The 17,962-nt window shown below is 42.6% G+C and overlaps 1 pseudogene; it reads right to left on the bottom strand.

Annotated features, from left to right (window-relative positions):
- Positions 1-11,247: 11,247 nt before the first annotated feature.
- On the bottom strand, positions 11,248-11,507 carry LOC112635167 (annotated as a pseudogene).
- Between the last annotated feature and the right edge of the window lie 6,455 nt (positions 11,508-17,962).

Genomic DNA, 17,962 nt, shown 5'->3' with positions numbered 1-17,962 from the left:
CCAGGAGCAAGCATGCCCAGGCTCAATGGCCAGGTCTCAGTAAATATTTATTTGTTTATTTTTTATTTATTTATACATATTTTTAAGATGGAGTTTCACTCTTCTTGCCCAGGTTTGAGTGCAATGGTGTGATCTCGGCTCACTGAAACCTCCACCTCCCAGGTCAAGCAATTCTCCTGCCTAAGCCTCCCAAGTAGCTGGGGTTACAGGCATGCGCCACCACACCTGGCTAATTTTGTATTTTTGTTAGAGACAGAGTGTCTCCATGTTGGTCAGGCTGGTCTCAAACTCCCGACCTCAGGTGATCTGCCTGCGCTGGCCTCCCAAAGTGCTGGGTTTACAGGCATGAGCCACCATGCCTGGCCTTATTTATTTTTGAGATGGAGTCTGCTCTGTCACCCAGGCTGGAGTGCAGCAGTACGATCTTGGCTCACTGCAACCTCTGCTTCCTGGGTTCAAGTGATTCTCCTGCCTCAGCCTCCCCAGTAGATGAGATTACAGGCGTCCACCACCATGCCTGGCTAATTTTTTTTTTTTTTTTTTTTGAGACGGAGTCTTGCTCTGTCACCCAGGCTGGAGTGCAGTGGCCGGATCTCGGCTCACTGCAAGCTCCGCCTCCCAGGTTCATGCCATTCTCCTGCCTCAGCCTCCCGAGTAGCTGGGACTACAGGCACCCGCCACCTCGCCCGGCTAGTTTTTTGTAATTTTTTTTTTAGTAGAGATGGGGTTTCACCGTGTTAGCCAGGATGGTCTCGATCTCCTGACCTCGTGATCCACCCGTCTCGGCCTCCCAAAGTGCTGGGATTACAGGCTTGAGCCACCGCGCCCAGCCTAATTTTTGTATTTTTAGTAAAGACAGGGATTTTCCATGTTGGCCAAGCTGGTCTCAAACTCCTGACCCCAGGTGATCTGCCCACCTTGGCCTCCCAAAGTGCTGGGATTACAGGCAGGAGTCACTGCACCCACCTAATTTTTGTATTTTTAGTAGAGACAGGGTTTTGCCATGTTGGCCAGGCTAGTCTTGAATTCCTGACCTCAAGTGACCCACCTGCCTCAGCCTCCCAAAGTGTTGGGATGAATATTTATTGAATGAATGAATGAATGAATGAATGAATGAATGATCAAACATGCATAGTGACCAAGGGCACACAGCTCTACATGATAAACTCAGAATGTAATAGGAGTGTGAATACAGGTTGTGCTTCGAATGGTTGTGGATAGACAGGGGTTCTCCAGCTCTGGAGAGGCAGTTTGGGGCAACAGAAAACTAATAACAGTCCCCTGCATGAATACTTCAGCCCCACTTCTTTCCTTAGCTAGTACTTAACCTCCCTTTCCTAAGCTATAAATGAGAGCAATAACATCAACTTTGGTGTCCATTAATGGAAGTGTCTTTTCTCCATGCACGCCAATGAGGCTTAAAGGAGGGGTGCTGACTCTGCAGGAGCAGCTCATTGTGTGTATTCAGGGGGTGGCAGGGAAGACTGGAATCACTCAGCTTGAGTCAATGGTTATAGTTTCATTAAATGGATTGAGACCCAAATGGGACTGTTGGGAGGTTAGCCGGAGAGGGCCCACCAGAGGTGTATCTGCATGAAAGACCAGCAGCCTTCTAAGAAGATTCTTATTCCAAGGAATCACTTAGTTACTGTAGGAGAAAGCCAATTCCAAATGTTGCATGTTGCTACTCCCTCTGATTTGAAGAGTTTATGTATCATGTTGAAACCAAGAACTAAGTTCTTTTTTTCTCTCTTTTTTTTTTCTTTTGGAGACAGCGTCTCACTCTGTCTCCCAGGCTGGAGTACAGTGGCTCTATCTCAGCTCACTGCAATCTCCCCCTCCCGGTTCAAGCAATTCTACTGCCCCAGCCCACCAGGTAGCTGGAACTACAGCCATGTGTCACCAAGCCCGGCTAATTTTTGTATCTTTAGAAGAGAAGTTTTCACCATGTTGGCCAGGCTGGTCTCGAACTCCTGACCTCAAGTGATCTGCCTGCCTCAGCCTCCCAAAGTGCTGGGATTACAGGCATGAGCCACTGCACCCAGCCGAGTAAGTTCTTTTGACACAGGTTTTTATGAGATGTGATGGGGAAAGGATTACCCCACATGGCTTGAACCTTTCTGTGTGTTGGCACATCGGAGAGTGCACCTGAATATCTCCCCATTGTAGGCTGACAGAACACACACGCATGGGCTTTGCATGGGGGTTAGGAGTCTTACGGTTTTATGTATAGAAAACAGAGCCTGAGAAATGCTATGTATTATTGTTAATAGATTTCTACCTTTTCAGTTCATCTTCTTCCCAGTATCTCCCCAACAGAATATTTTACAGCTGTTGAAAAGAGTGAAGTAACTCTACGTGTATTGATACAGAATATTTGCCAAGATATGTTATTTTTAAGTGTAAAAAGATACAGAACAGTGTAAATATTATGCTGCTATTTATACTAAAGGAAATATGCATGCATCTGTATATGCATATAATACATTTAGAAAGAAACACAAGACCATTAATAGTGATTAGTTTGGCCGGGCGCAGCGACTCACGCCTGTAATCCCAGCACTTTGGGAGGCCAAGGCGGGTGGATGACCTGAAGTTGGGAGTTCAAGACCAGCCTGACCAACATGGAGAAACCTCATTTCTACTAAAAATACAAAATTAGCCGGGTGTTGTGGTGCATGCCTGTAATCCCAGCTACTTGGGAGGCTGAGGCAGGAGAGTCGCTTGAACCTGGGAGGTGGAGGCTGCAGTGAGCTGAGATCGCGCCACTGCACTCCAGCCTGGGCAACAAGAGCAAAAATCTGTCTCCAAAAAAAAAAAAAAAAAAGTGATTCGTTCTGAGAAGGTGATTCTGGGTGAGGAAGTTAGGTTTGTGTATATATATGTATATATATACACACAAATTTTAAATATATATATATATATTTAAAATGATGCATTGCAAAAATAAAATTGAAATTGAAAATGACTCAGCCTGGACAACATAGTGAGACTTCATCTCTACCAAAACATTAAAAAAAAAAAAAAAATAGCCAGGCATAGTGGCACATGCCTGCAGTCCCAAGTGGGGGGATTGCTTGAGCCTGGAGGTTGAGGCTGCAGTGAGCCAGGATCACACTACTTCATTCCAGCCTGGGTGACAGAGTAAGACCCTGCCTCAAAGAAAAAAAAAAAGAAGACTGGTGAATTAGTCTGAAGTTTCTCATAGTATTGACTATGTACTTACTCTTCCCAAATAATAGGAAAAGAAGAACACACCATTTAGAGAATAATTTGTAAATATTTTCAGTTTTCATATGTGTATGTGTGTGTGTGTGTGTGTGTGTGTGTGTGTTTTATAAGGAAATTTCTTATTTTGGGTAGGCCAGTTTTTTTTCCCAGAGGCAGAGCACAGAAATAGTGCTGAGGAGGTCTAGTTCTGATGTCAGACAGCTAGGACTCCAATTCTAGCTCTGCTGCTTACTAGCTATGCACCTTGGGTAAATTGCTTAACTTACCTAAGCTTCAATTTCATTCCTTTAAAATATGGAAGAATAATAGTATTTACTTAATAGTGTTGTTTATAAAGATTTATTTATTTATTTATTTATTTATTTATTTTGGTGATGGGAGTCTTACTCTCCCAGGCTGGAGTGCAATGGCGCAATCTCAGCCCACTGTAACCACTGCCTCCCTGGTTCAAGCGATTCTCCTGCCTCAGCCTCCTGAGTAGCTGAGACTACAGGCACCACTACCACGCCAGGCTAATTTTTTGTATTCTTAGTAGAGATGAGGTTTTACCATGTTGGCCAGGCTGGTCTCAAACTCCTGACTTCAGGCGATCCGCCCGCCTCGGCCTCCCAAAGTGCTGGGATTGCAGTTGTGAGCCACCGCACTCAGCTATAAAGATTTAATGAAGTACAATAGTTGCCACTTATCTGCGGTTTTGCTTTCCTTGACTTCAGTTACCCATGGTCAACCCTGGTTGAGGAAAATAGGTGAATACAGTACAGTAAGACATTTTGAGACAGAGAGATTACATTCACATAACTTTTATTACAGTGTATTGTTATAATTGCTATATTTTATTTTATTATTAGTTATTGTTGTTAATCTATTTCTGTGCCTAATTTATACGTTGAACTTTATCATAGGTTTGTATATATAGGATAAAACAGTATATATAGGGTTCAGGATACTATCTGCAGTTCCAGGCACCTACTGGAGTCTTGGAACGTATCCCCTGCAGACAAGCAGGGACTATGCAATGCAGTTGAAGCAAACAGCATACTGACTGGCCCACAGTAAGCACTTGATAAAGGTTAGAAGGAAGTACATGTAATGAACATTCAGTGCACACACAATAAGAATCTGCAGGATAAAGTAAACATTTGTTTTCCTTTTTGAAAAATGTGGTTATCTTGTGACAGATACAGATAATAAACCCCAATTAGAGATATTCCATTTGTCTAATCAACAGTCTAGTAAGTGCCAGTCACTGGTTGAAGTTTAAGCCTCCGAAGGATGGCAGCCATTGAGAACTGAGCCAGGGGTGGAGATGCAAGCTGCAAATGGTAGAGCTTCCCGGCTGTCTGGAAGAGACTTTGTTACCTCCTTCACCTACCTGTGTTTTCTGATGCTCTTAATATTCTTAGTTTTCCCATGTCTCACTTCACAAGATGGAAAGAACTATGGACTGAAGAAGAGAAGAGTGCAAGTTAATGAGCAGGGTGACCTCAAGGCCACAGCATCCCCAATTGTAAAACAAAGAGATCTCCAAGGTTCTTCGGGCTCTAAGCATTCTATAAAAATGCCAGGTCGGAGTCAGCTCTTCTGGTCTCTATGAAGTCCGTATTCTGTATTGCTCTATTCTGAAGAACTGAGATTAGAGGTGACAGAGAGCTTTGCAAAACCAGAACTAAAGATGACCTCCTTTCATAACTATTTTATCAGAAGCTAGAGAACTAAATAAATGAAAAGCTGGTTAAAAGTGAATATTAATGTCTGTCTTCTGAGAATTTGCACTTTACTTTGTGACGAGAAGTTTCCATCAGAGGTATATAAACTAAACTAAGAATAGAAATTCTTTAGCATGTAAAGAAAACAAACTTAAATGACTAAAATCTGTTAAGAATGAGATCCATTATACTTTATAGCTCCTATTCAAGTGATACATTACTTTTACTAGGTGTACTCATTTAGCTTATATTTTCCAGCATTTGCAGAAATATTATATGTTTTGCATAGTAATGATTATAAAGCTTTACATTTGTAGAGCTAGTACTTTACAAGTTTACCAAGAGATTTTACAGTAAATTTCAATTATAATGACTTACATCCAAAATATTTATCTGATCAAAAATTTGGTAATATGTAATATAGTTATTTACTCTTGTCAAAAATGACAAATTGATATTTGAGTTAAAGTATATTTTATAAAACAAATATTGCAAGTTGGTTAAAAAAGCAACTGTTCAATAGAAATGCAAAATAGAGTGGTAGGTTCTGAAATGCTTCTACGTTTTTTCCCACAGTAGTGAGTTAAGCAATATTCAAAGAACTTCCTTATTTTAACTTTAAGATTTAAAACAACTTCTCTATATCAATAATAAAGATTCTTTGTCTTTCAACAGGCAGAAAGTCCACTTCATTATTTGATATGCAGCATGATATTTAGTATAAAGTAGATTGTTTGACCAGGCTGTTGAAATCATGATATAATAACAAATCATACTCTATGGACAAATCTTTTATGCAATATGACGCTAATTTCTCATGCATAATATATTGTGTATATTTGGCTTTGAAAAGTGAGACAAAAACAGCAGTAGCAAATGCCAGTGTTTCAGAAGCTCAAGAGAAATTTGAAATTTAATATCAATATTTAAGATATTTTTAATGTCATTGACTTTTGAATGGATCAAATTATTGCTTAGCTTGGACTGCCTCATTTGAATAGGCTGGGGAAATTCCAAATTGGCAGTTTCCTCCACGTTCTGGAAAACAATTTTATAAAATACTGAAACATTTGATATCTCTCTGGAGCACCAATACTGTAGTAAGTTATTCATTCATTCATTCATTCATTTATTCAACAAAACTTGCAACTTACTATACCTGAGGCATTGTGGTAAGCCTCCCAGGAAAGAAAAAATATATATAACTATATAACTGGTTACTTGTATACATAATGATAAGCAACAATTAATAGTTGTAGGTGATTAGTGTAACATTCCAAGTGCCAACAATGGATACTATAATAGAAAAAAGAAAGATGGGAGGAACTGGGGAACTAGAGTAGTCAGGGAAGGCTTTGCCCAGGAGAAAGAGCTTGAAAAGATGAGTTGGACTTATATGGAGGGAAATGAATAGAGAAAGCATCTCAGGGAAGAGAAGCAATATACAGAACTTTATAGCGTCAGTCATGAAAAAGACAATAAATAAGCCAGAGAACATAGAACTTCGTAATTAAACGGTTGTCTTAGTCTTTCTGTTGCTTAAAACAGAATACCTGAAACTGGGTAATTTATAAGAAAAGGAATTTACTCCTTATAGTTATGGAGGCTGAGAAGTCCAAGGTCAAGGGACCATATCTGGTGAGGGCCTTCTTGCTGGTGAGGACTCTCTGCAGGCTCCCAAGGCTGTGCAGGATGTCTCATGGTAAGGAGACTGAGTATGCTTAGAAAGCCACCAGTCCTGCTCTCACAACAATCCATTAATTCATTAATCCATGAATCCAGAAATGGATTAATCCACCATGAAAGCAGAGCCCTCATGGCCCAGTCACCTCTTAAAGGCCCCACTTCTCAATACTGCCACATTGAGGATTAAATCTCAACATAATCTTTGAAAGGTACAAATATTCAGACCATAGCAAGGATAGTCTGTGGATCTAGCTGCATTAGCATCCCCTGGGAGCTTGTAGAAATGCAGAATCACAGTCTGATTCTGCATGTTCAAGGTCTTTGGTGCTTTGTTGTTGTTGTTGTTGTTTTTTAAGAGACAGTCTCGCTCTGTTGCCCAGGCTGGAGTGGAGTGGCGCGATCTCGGCTCACTGCAAGTTCCGCCTCCAGATTCACGCCATTCTCCTGCCTCAGCCTCCCGAGTAGCTGGGACTACAGGCATGCCTGCCACCACACCCAGCTAATTTTTGTATTTTTAGTAGAGACGGGGTTTCACCATATGAGCCAGGCTGGTCTCGATCTCCTGACCTCATGATCTACCCGCCTCAGCCTCCCAAAGTGCTGGGATTACAGGCGTGAGCCACCGGGCCCAGCCTAGGTGCTTTGTATGTAGACATTAAAGTCTGAGAAGTTTCACTCTTGACTAATCCTTCATTTTGCAGAGGAATCTGAACCACAGAGTGGCTGGATGGCTTTCCCGATGATAATGGCAAACCTCACTTTAGAAGCAAAATCTACAGAGTCCTGGAAACAGTGAGTTTCCCCGCAATTCCACAATGTTTGACTGAACTGGAGGGAGGTAGTCAGTTGGATCTGATTATGGGAGTATTTGAATGCTAAGAAACTCAAGCCTCATCCTTCATGAATTCAACAAACATTTATTGAACTCCAGTATGGTAGCACTGGGGATACAGAGAAGAAGAAGAAAGACGCTGCCCTTAAAAAGTTAGCCTTCTAAACAAGTAAGTAACTACTATGATTAAAGTGTTCCTGCCAAAACTCATGTTGAAATGTAATTGCCAGTTGGGCGCAGTGGTTCACACCTGTAATCCCAAAACTTTGGGAGGCTGAGGCGGGCGGATCATGAGGTCAGGAGTTCGAGACCAGCCTGGCCAATATGGTGAAATCCCGTCTCTACTAAAAATACAAAAATTAGCTGGGCGTGGTGGTGGGTGCCTGTAATCCCAGCTACTCGGGAGACTGAGGCAGGAGAATTGCTTGAACCTGGGAGGAGGAGGTTGCAGTGAGCTGAGATCACACCATTGCACTCCAGCCTGGGCAACAGAGTGAGACTCCACCTCAAAAAAAAAAAAAATGTAATTTCCATTATAACAGTATTAAGAGGTGCTATTGACTGGGCACAGAGGCTCATGCCTGTAATCCCAGCACTTTGGAATGCTGAGGCAGGAGGATCACTTGAGGCCAGGAGTTTGAGACCATCCTTGGCAACATAGCAAGACCTTGCCTCAAAACAAAACAAAACAAAACGAAAAAAGAGGTGCTTTCTTTAAGAGGTAATTCAGTCACGAGAGCTCTGCCATCATAAATGGATTAATGCTATTATCTCAGAAGTGGGCTCCTGATAAAAGGATGAGTTCAGTTCTATTTCTCCTCTTGTTCTCACAAGCTTGCTTAACCTTCTGCCATGTTATGATACAGCATAAAGGCCTCACCAGATAGCAATGCCATGCTCTTGGACTTTCCAGTCTCTAGAACTGTGAGAAATTAATTTGTTTTCTTTATAAATCACCCAGCCTGTGGTATTCCATTATAGCAGCAGAAAACTGACTAAGGTAGTAACCAACAATTACAAACATCCTTGGGCAACAAGTTTTAAAGGTTTCTAATAAAGAAACTAACATGATATATTCTGTGAACTTTTATTCAGTACCTAGTAGAGGACAGACTTTATTAGATGCAAAGTGGTGGTGTTCAAAGGTATTTGAGGGTGAGGAGAAATAGGCTGCTGTCCAAGAGTAGGAGATAAAGGATGAATGAATAAGATTTGGTCACTGTGAGGCCAGAGAAAGGCCCTCTGCATTAACTCATACGTGGCAAGGAGAGGTAGAATTTGGCTCACTGAGCAGAGAAATAAGAAAGTTGGGAGAGTAAATCAGATTTTTAGAGCTGTTTGTTTTACTTTTTAGTTAGCAAAAAGATATGTTTGGTTTTAGACATATGAAGCTTGAGTGAATATCCCATAAAGAACTCTCTAGTAAGTAGTTGGAGATTCAGAACAGAAGCTTGACAGAAAATCAGGTCTGGAAAAAGGGTTCATCAGATGTTTTTGTTCAAAATAATCCATTTTCTTTGGGAGGCTGAGACAGGAGGATTGCTTGAGACCTGGAGTTCAAAGCTGCAGTGAGCTATGATCGTGCCATACATCCCAGCATGGGTGACAGGAGACCCTGTCTCTTTAAAAAAAAAAAAGCCAACAGTTCATTTTAATCACTGGTAAGTCAATAGGATTGATTGGACAGTTTCAAGTTGTTGATTGGTTAGATATATTTTGTTTGCTTTTATTTATTTATTTATTTATTTATTTAGAGACAGGGTCTCACTCTGTTGGTCCGGCTGGAGTGCAGTGGCATGATCACTCACCAATGCAGCCTCAATCTCCCCAGCTCAAGTAATCTTCCTGCCTCATCCTCCCAAAGTGCTGGGACTATAGGCATGCACCACCACGCATGGCTTTGTTTGCTTTTAAATAAAATTCCAAAGCCTTTGCTTTCTCAGCTACAACTAACACAGTTATGTTCAATTATAACAATCATTATGTTCACTTTTGGGACTCAGAAAACAATATCCGGCTGATTATAGTGGCTTATGCTTGTAATCCAGCATTTTAGGAGGCTGAGGCGAGCAACTGCTTGAGGCCAGGAGTTCGAGATCAGCCTGGGTAACACAGCAAGTCTCTGTCTCTACAAAAACAAAAACAAAATATCCAGGCATGGTGGCATGTGCCTGTAATCCTAGCTACTTGAAGGTTGAGGCAGGAGGATCATTTGAGGCCAGGAGTTTGAGACCAGGCTGGCAACATAGTGAGACACCGTCTCTACAAAAAAAAAAGTTTAGAAATTAGCTGGCTGTGGTGGTGTAGTAGTCTCAGCTACTTGGGAGGCTGAGGTGGGAGGATCACTTGAACCTGGGAGGCTGAGGCTGCAGTGAGCCGAGATCATGCCACTGCACTCCAGCCTGGGTGACAGAGTGAAACCCTGTCTCTTAAAAAAACACAATACCCCCAAGATGAAGGCCTCAGAAGCAAAACTTTTCCTCTTTCTCCTGATGTTCTTACAGTCCCATTCTCCCCAAAACCTAGCCACAGAAACCAGAATCCCTCTTCCCAAGGCAGATCATAGAAACCAGAACCCCTTTTCCCCAAAGCCAACCATAAAACCTAAAAATATTACTTTTATTTTCCTTCTACCCTTCTGTGTAAAAATTGGCCATAAAAAAATTATCTGACCTGTCTTGTTTGATTATTGATCCTAAGACTCTCCATTTCAGAGAGGGTCCTGCCCCATAACCAGAAAAAAAAAAAAAAAATACCCAGAGAGGCCAAAAAGAATATAGACACACAGGCATTTCTGAGTGTCCTACTCAGGCTACTAGCATTAGGTCATAATCCTTTTGTCCAATCACATTTCTACACCGCTGTTCTAGTTTGTAAACCTAAACGTTAAAGGACAATTTTCCCTGTATTTTTGGATCTTCATTCTAAAGGCTCCTGTGTATACATGTTAAATAAATCCATATGTCTTTTCTGTTTTTGTTTTTCATTTATTTTTTTTTATTCTTTAGAGACTGGGTCTTTCTATGTTTCCCAGGCTGGTCTCCAACTCCTGGCCTCAAACAATACTCCTGCCTGAGCCTTCTGAGTTGCTGGGATTACAGATGTGCACCAACTGTCCCCAGTTGTTGTATGTATTTTCTTCAATTAATCTGCCTTTTTGTGGATTGATTTTTCAATACTCTTCAGAGGGCCAAAAGGAACCTTTCCTTTGGACCCTACATCAAAAAAGTCACCTAATTTCTTTTTCCTGCCAGTGCAACATTAACAGCAAAAATGCCAGTAACCAAGTTTTTTTTTCACTCCATTTTTTCCAAGTCCTATTGTAGTATATTTTATCATGCAAGTGTTCACTTTTTAAAATACGTTAGCTAACTTCAACTTCAGAAACAACAGCTGTCCTGTAGCCTACAACATTTGACCAACTATATAAATAGTTATTATAGTTAATGCATAGCTGGGTAGTTAATAGGTTCCTCTAAAAATTATGTAACAAATAATTTAATTTTTAATTTTTTGAACTTTTTTTTTTAATAATAGAGACTGGGTTTCACCATGTTGCCTAGGCTGGTCTTGAATTCCTGGACTCAAGTGACCCGCCTGCCTCAGCCTCTCAAAGTGCTGGAATTACAGGCATGAGCCACCTCCCAGGCTCAAGTGATTCTTTCCACCTTAGCCTCCCAAATAGCTGGGACTACAGATGTGTGCCAACATGCCCAGCTAATTTTTTTTTTTTTTTAGATCCAAAACCTGTTTATTGAGATGGTTTCCCACTCATCTTGATTCAGCGTGCTTTTAGTGCTGCTTCCTCCTAAAGAAACATCCTTCTGTAAGCCTTGCTTTTCCTCTTGTAGGCTAGCAGAGGACAGTAGAGCAGCCAAAACACAAAACGACTGGTTGCGCATGCTAAAGACTATGGTGATTTTATAGCATCCTGGGCATTTCACATCCATGAAGTAGGAATTGGGGCTCTGCACCAGGCGTTTCCTCTTGTGTTTCCTCTTCTCCTCTTCTGAAGAGGAATGAAGGAGATCCTTTGCAAGAGGCATGTTCTTGTGGGTAGGTCATCACTGCCAGAAAGGATTTTTTTACTTTTTTTTCGTTTGTTTGTTTGAGACGGAGTTTCACTCTTGTTGCCCAGGCTGGAGTGCAATGGCACAATCTTGGCTCACCACAACCTCCATCTCGCAGGTTCAAGCAATTCTCCTGCCTCACCCTCCCAAGTAGCTGGGCTTACAGGCATGTGCCACCATACCAAGCTAATTTTGTATTTTTAGTAGAGACAGAGTTTCTCTATGTTGGTCAGGCTGGTCTCAAACTCCTGATCTCAGGTGATCCGCTAGCCTTGGTCTCCCAAAGTGCTGAGATTACAGGCATGAGCCACTGCGTTAGGCAATTTTTTTTTTGAGATGGAGTCTCGCTCTGTTGCCCAGGCTAGAGTACAGTGGGGCAATCTTGGCTCACTGCAACCTCTGCCTCTTGGGTTCAAGTGATTCTCCTGCCTCAGCCTGCCAAGTAGCTGGGATTACAGGCACACACCACCATGCCCAGCTAATTTCTGTATTTTTAGTAGAGACAGGGTTTCACCGTATTGGCCAGGCTGGTCTCGAACTTCTGACCTCATGATCCACCCACCTCAGCCTCCAAAGTGCTGGGATTACAGGTATGAGCCACCGTGCCTGGACGAGTTTTAAATGTTTTATACAGATAAGGTTTCATCATGTTGCCCATGCTGGTCTCAAACTCTTGGGGTCAAGTGATCCACCCTCTTTAGCCTCACAAAATGCTGAGATTACAGATGTGAGCCACTGCTCCCAGGCATCAAAGTTTCTTTATAAAAGGACGAGTCTGGCCACCTTTTGGCTCTCTCTTGCCCTCTCTTTGCCCTTCCACCATGGGATAACACAGAGTAAGGCCCTTGCCAGATGTCAGCCCTTCAGTCTTGGACTTCCCAGCCTCCTGAATCCTGAGCCAATACACTTCTGTTTATTATATATAATAAATAAATAAAAACAAAAATAAAAATTTAAGTCACAGGCCAGGCGCAGGAGTTCAAGATCAGCCTGGCCAACATGGTGAAATCCTGTCTCTAGTAAAAAAACCAAAAATTAGCCAGGTGTGGTGGTGCATGCCTGCAATCCCAGCTATTCAGGATGCTGAGGCAGGAAAATCACTTGAATCTGGGAGGCAGAGGTTGCGGGGAGCCGAAATCGTGCCATTGCACTCCAGCGTGGGCAACAGAGTGAGACTCTGTCTCAAAAACAAAACAAAACAAAACAAAACAAAAAATTTAGGTCACAGACAGATCCTTTGAGATTCTGATAGAGGTTCCAGACTGTCTTTCTGAGAAAAGAATGCATGGGCCAGATGCGGTGGCTCATGCCTGTAATTCCAGCACTTTGGGAGGCCGAGGCAGGTGGATCACGAGGTCAGGAGTTTGAGACCAGCCTGAAGAACATGGTGAAACCCCATCTCTACTAAAAATACAAAAATTAGCCGTGCGTGGTAGCGCACGCCTGTAATCCCAGGTACTCGGGCAACTGAGGCAGGAGAATTGCTTGAACCCAGGAGGTGGAGGTTGCAGTGAGCCAAGATCGTGCCATTGCACTCTAGCCCAGGTGACAGAGCAAGAGTCCATCTCAAAAAAAAAAAAAAAAAATGCATGCCACACAGAGATAAAATTCTGAAAATAATTTTAGTAGGTGTGCAGGCTCCCAGAAGTCTACTGTGAATTAACAGAATGTCAGGTTAAGAACCATTTGTCTCAACAAAATAAATAAGTTTAACCAAAGAACTATAATACCTGTTACTGAAAACTCCAAAACATTGAAAAAATATATATATGTGTGTATATATTTTTTTGAGGCAGAGTCTCACTCTGTCACCCAGGATGGAGTGCAGTGGTACCATCTCGGCTCACTGTAAGCTCTGCCTCCTGGGTTCATGCCATTCTCCCGCCTCAGCCTCCCGAGTAGCTGGCATTATAGGTGCACACCACCATGCCTGGCTAATTTTTGTATTTTTAGTAGAGATGGGGTTTCACAATGTTGGCCAGGCTGGTCTCAAACTCCTGACCTCAGGTGATCCACCTGCCTCAGCCTCCCAAAGTGCTGGGATTACAGGTGTGAGCCACTGTGCTACGCAAAAGATATTTTAATTAATGAAAATACATCACATAGTCATGGATTGGAAGACATGATATTGTGGGGTTTTTTCTGTTTTTTGGTTTTTTTTGGAGATGGTGTCTTACTCTGTCATCCAGGCTGGAGTGCGATGGCACAATCTCAGCTCACTGCAACCTCTGCCTCCTTGGTTCAAGCAATTCTCTTGCCTCAGCCTCCAGAGTAGCTGAGACTACAGACGCACACCACCATGCCGGGCTAATTTTAGCATTTTTAGTAGACACGGGGTTTCACCATTTGGCCAGGCTGAACTCTAAATCCTGACCTCAGGTGATCCACCTACCTTGGCCTCCCAAAGTGTTGGGATTACAGGTGTGAACAACCACTCCTGGCCTATACAATATTGCTTTTTTATGGTTTTTAATTAATTAATTAATTTTTTTTTTTTTTTTTTCAGACACAGTCTCTCTCTATTTCCCATGCTGGAGTGCAGTGGTGCGATCACAGCTCACTGCAACCTTGACTTTCTGAACTCAGGCGATCCTCTCACCTCAGCCTTCTGAGTAGCTAGGATTACAGGTGTGTGCCACCATGCCCAGCTAATTTTTGTAATTTTTTTGTTTTTTTTTTTGAGAGGGAGTCTCACTCTGTCACCCAGGCTGGAGTGCCATGGCATGATCTCGGTTCACTACAACCACCATCTCCCAAGTTCAAGCAGTTATCCCACCTCAGCCTCTCAAGTATCTGGGACTACAGGTGTGTGCCACCACGCCCAGCTAATTTTTGTATTTTTAATAGAGATGGGGTTTCACTATGTTGGCCAGGCTGGTCTTGAACTCCTGACTTCATGATCCGTCTGCCTTGGCCTCTCAAAATGCTGGGATTATAGGTGTGAGCCATCACACCCAGCCTAATTTTTTTTAAAAAATAGATATGGGGTTTTACCATGTTACCCAGGCTGGTCTCAAACTCCTGGGTTCGAGCGATCCACCTGCTTTGGCCTACCAAAATGCTAGGATTACCAGCATAAGCTGCTGTGCCTGGCCCATAAATGTTGTTAAGAGGACACTTCCTGCTATGGTTTGAATATAGGTATCCCTCCAAAATTCATATGTTGGAATTCAACCCGGTACCCTCCTCTCAACCTTATCTATGGGGGATATGTTTCAAGACTCCCAGTGGATGCCTGAAACTGCAGATAGTATCAAACCTTATATGATGACAATGCTCTGGAGCGCCCAGGACTAGATCTCCTCACTGCTGATTACTAGTATTGCATCAGAGTATAAAGCATGGAAGTTGGAAAACGAGTAGTATGGAAGAGAGGGTTGGAAAAAGCAAAGGCTTCTTTTTGGCATATCAGAATTGCCAGGATCACTGCCCTTGCATTTTGGGGTGATTTTCTTTTCTTTTCTTTCTTTTTCTTTTCTTTTTTTTTTTCTTTTTTTTTTTTTTTGAGACGGAGTTTCGCTCTTGTTGTACAGGCTGGAGTACAATGGTGCAATCTTAGCTCACTGCAACCTTTGCCTCCTGGGTTGAGGTGATTCTCCTGCCTCTGCCTCCCTAGTACCTGGTATTACAGGCATGTGCCACCACACATGGCTTATTTATTTATTTATTTTGCAAGATAGAGTGTTGCTCTGCTGCCCAGGCTGGAGTGCAGGGCATGATCTCGGCTCACTGTAACCTCTGCCTCCGGGGTTCAAGTGATTCTCCTGACTCAGCCTCCAGAGTAAACTGGGATTACAGGCACGCACCACCATGCCCAGCTAATTTTTGTATTTTTAGTAGAGATGGGGTTTCATCGGGTTGACCAGGCTGGTCTTGAACTCCTGACCTCATGATCCGCCCGCCTCAGCCTTCCAAAGTGCTGGGATTACAGACGTGAGCCGCTGTGTCCTGCCAATTTTGTATTTTTAGTAGAGACGGGGTTTCACCACCTTGGTCAGGCTGTTCGCGAACTCCTGACCTCAGGTGATCCACCTGAAGTGTTGGGATTACAGGCATGAGCCACCGCACCCAGCCTGGGGTGATTATTAAGTAAAACAAGAGTTACTTGAACACAAGCACTGTAATACTGTGACAGTTGATTTGATAACTGAGATGGCTACTAAGTGACTAGCAGGTGGGTAGCATATATAGCAGGGATATGCTGAACAAAGAGATAAAATTAACATTCAGGACAGCACAGAGCAGGATGGTGTGAGATATTAACATGCTACTCAGAATAGAAAGCAATTTAAAACTTATGAATTATTTCTGGAATTTTCAATTGAATATTTTGGACCGAGGTGGACCATGGGTAAGTGAAACCTTGAAAAGTTCACCACAGATAAGGGGAAACTACTCTATTTATGTGATAGCATTAAGAGGTAGGACTTCTAGTGAAGGGATTAACTCATGAGGGCTCTGACCTCATGAATGGATTAGTACTCTTTTTAAAAAGGTTGAAGGTGGTCGGGCGTGGTGGCTCAGGCCTGTAATTTCAGCACTTTGGGAGGCCAAGGCGGGTGGATCACGAGGTCAGGAGGTCGAGACCATCCTGGCCAACATGGTGAAACCCTGTCTCTACTAAAAGTACAAAAATTAGCCAGGTGTAGTGGCACGTGCCTGTAGTCCCAGCTACTTGTGGGGCTGAGGCAGGAGAATCCCTTGAACCTGGGAGGCGGAGGGTGCAGTGAGCTGAGATCTCACCATTGCACTCCAGCCTGCTGACGGAGTGAGACTCCATCTCAAAAAAAAAAGGTCGAAAGGAGTGCTCAATGCCTTTTGTCCTTCAACCATATGAGAATGCACCAAGAGGCACCATCTTGGAAGCAGACAGCAATCCTTACCGAGCACCAAATCTGCTAGTGTGTTGATCTTGAACTTCCCAGCTCTAGAACTGTGATAAATAAATTTCTATTGTTTATAAATTACTCAGTCTAAGGTATTTTGTTATAGCAGCAGGAACAAACTAAGACACTTCCCAAATTAACCTACAGATTCAATGTAATCCCTATAAAAATTCCAACTGCCCTTTTTTTTTTTTTGCAGAAATGAATAAACTGATTCTAAAATTCACATGGAAATTTAAGGGACCAACCCAGAATAGCAAAGACAAAGTAGGAAAAGAACAAAGTTGGAGGACTCACATTTCCTAATTTTAAAATCTACTACAAAGCTACAACAATCAACAGCTGCTTTGGGAGGCTAAGGTGGGAGGATCACTCAAGGCCAGGAGTTTATGACCAGCCTGGGCAACATAGTGAGGCTCCATCCCTGCAAAAAGTTAAAAAATTAGCCAGGGATGGTGTTGCACACTCATAGTCCTTGCTATTCAGGAGACTAAGGCAGGGGGATTGCTTGAGTCCAGGAGTTTGAGACTACAGTGAGCTATGATTGCATCACCATATTCCAGTCTGGGCAACAGAGTGATGCTCTGTCTTGAAATTAAAAAAAAAAAAATCAACTCAGTGTGTGTGGTACTGGCGCAAAGATAAACATATACATCAATGGACTAGAATTGATCATTCAGAGGTTGGGCACAGTGGCTCATACCTGTAATCTCAGCACTTTGGGAGGCCAAGGTGGGTGGATCACTTGAGGCCAGGAGTTTGAGATCAGGCTGGCCAACAAGGTGAAAACCCGTTTCTACTAAAAATACAAAAATTAGCCAGGCATGGTGGTGTGCACCTGTAATGCCGGCTTCTGGGGAGGCTGAGGCACGAGAATCACTTGAACCCAGGAGGTGAAGGTTGCAGTGAGCCGAGATTGTGTGCCTGTACTGCAGCCTGGGCAACAGAGAGAGACTCTGTCTCAGGAAAAAAAAAAAGAGAGAGAGAGAATTCAGAAATAAATTTGTAATGTAGTAACGTGAAATGAATACTGACTTTTTTTGTAAAATTAGTTAAAATTATTAAAAAAAGAAAAAAGATGGGTCAAGTGTGGTGGCTCACTTCTGCAATGCCAGCAGTACTTTGGGAGGCCAAGGCAGGCAGATCACTTGAGTACAGAAGTTTGAGACCAGCCTTGGCAACATGTTGAAACCCTGTCTCTACTAAAAATACAAAAATTATCTGGGTGTGTTGGTGCACACCTGTAGTTCCAGCTACTCAGAAGCCTAGGTGGGAAGATCACTTGAGCCTGGGAGGCAGAGGTTGTAGTGAGCTGAGATTATGCCACTGCACTCCAGCCTACGTGACAGAGCAAGACTCAAAAAAAAAAAAAGAAAAGAAAAGAAAAGAAAAGAATAAAAGAAAGAAAATTTAAAAAAAGATGCTGGGCGCAGTGGTTCACACCTGTAATCCCAGCACTTTGGGAGTCCAAGGTGGGCGGATCACCTGAGGTCAGGAGTTCAAGACCAGCTTGGCCAACATGGTGAAACCCTATCTCTACTAAACAAACAA

Source organism: Theropithecus gelada, chromosome 11 (genome assembly GCF_003255815.1).
Source record: "Theropithecus gelada isolate Dixy chromosome 11, Tgel_1.0, whole genome shotgun sequence".
NCBI classification, from domain to species: Eukaryota; Metazoa; Chordata; class Mammalia; order Primates; family Cercopithecidae; genus Theropithecus; species Theropithecus gelada.
Note: the sequence above shows the minus strand (reverse complement) of the source record. Positions and strands in the feature narration are given on the sequence as shown.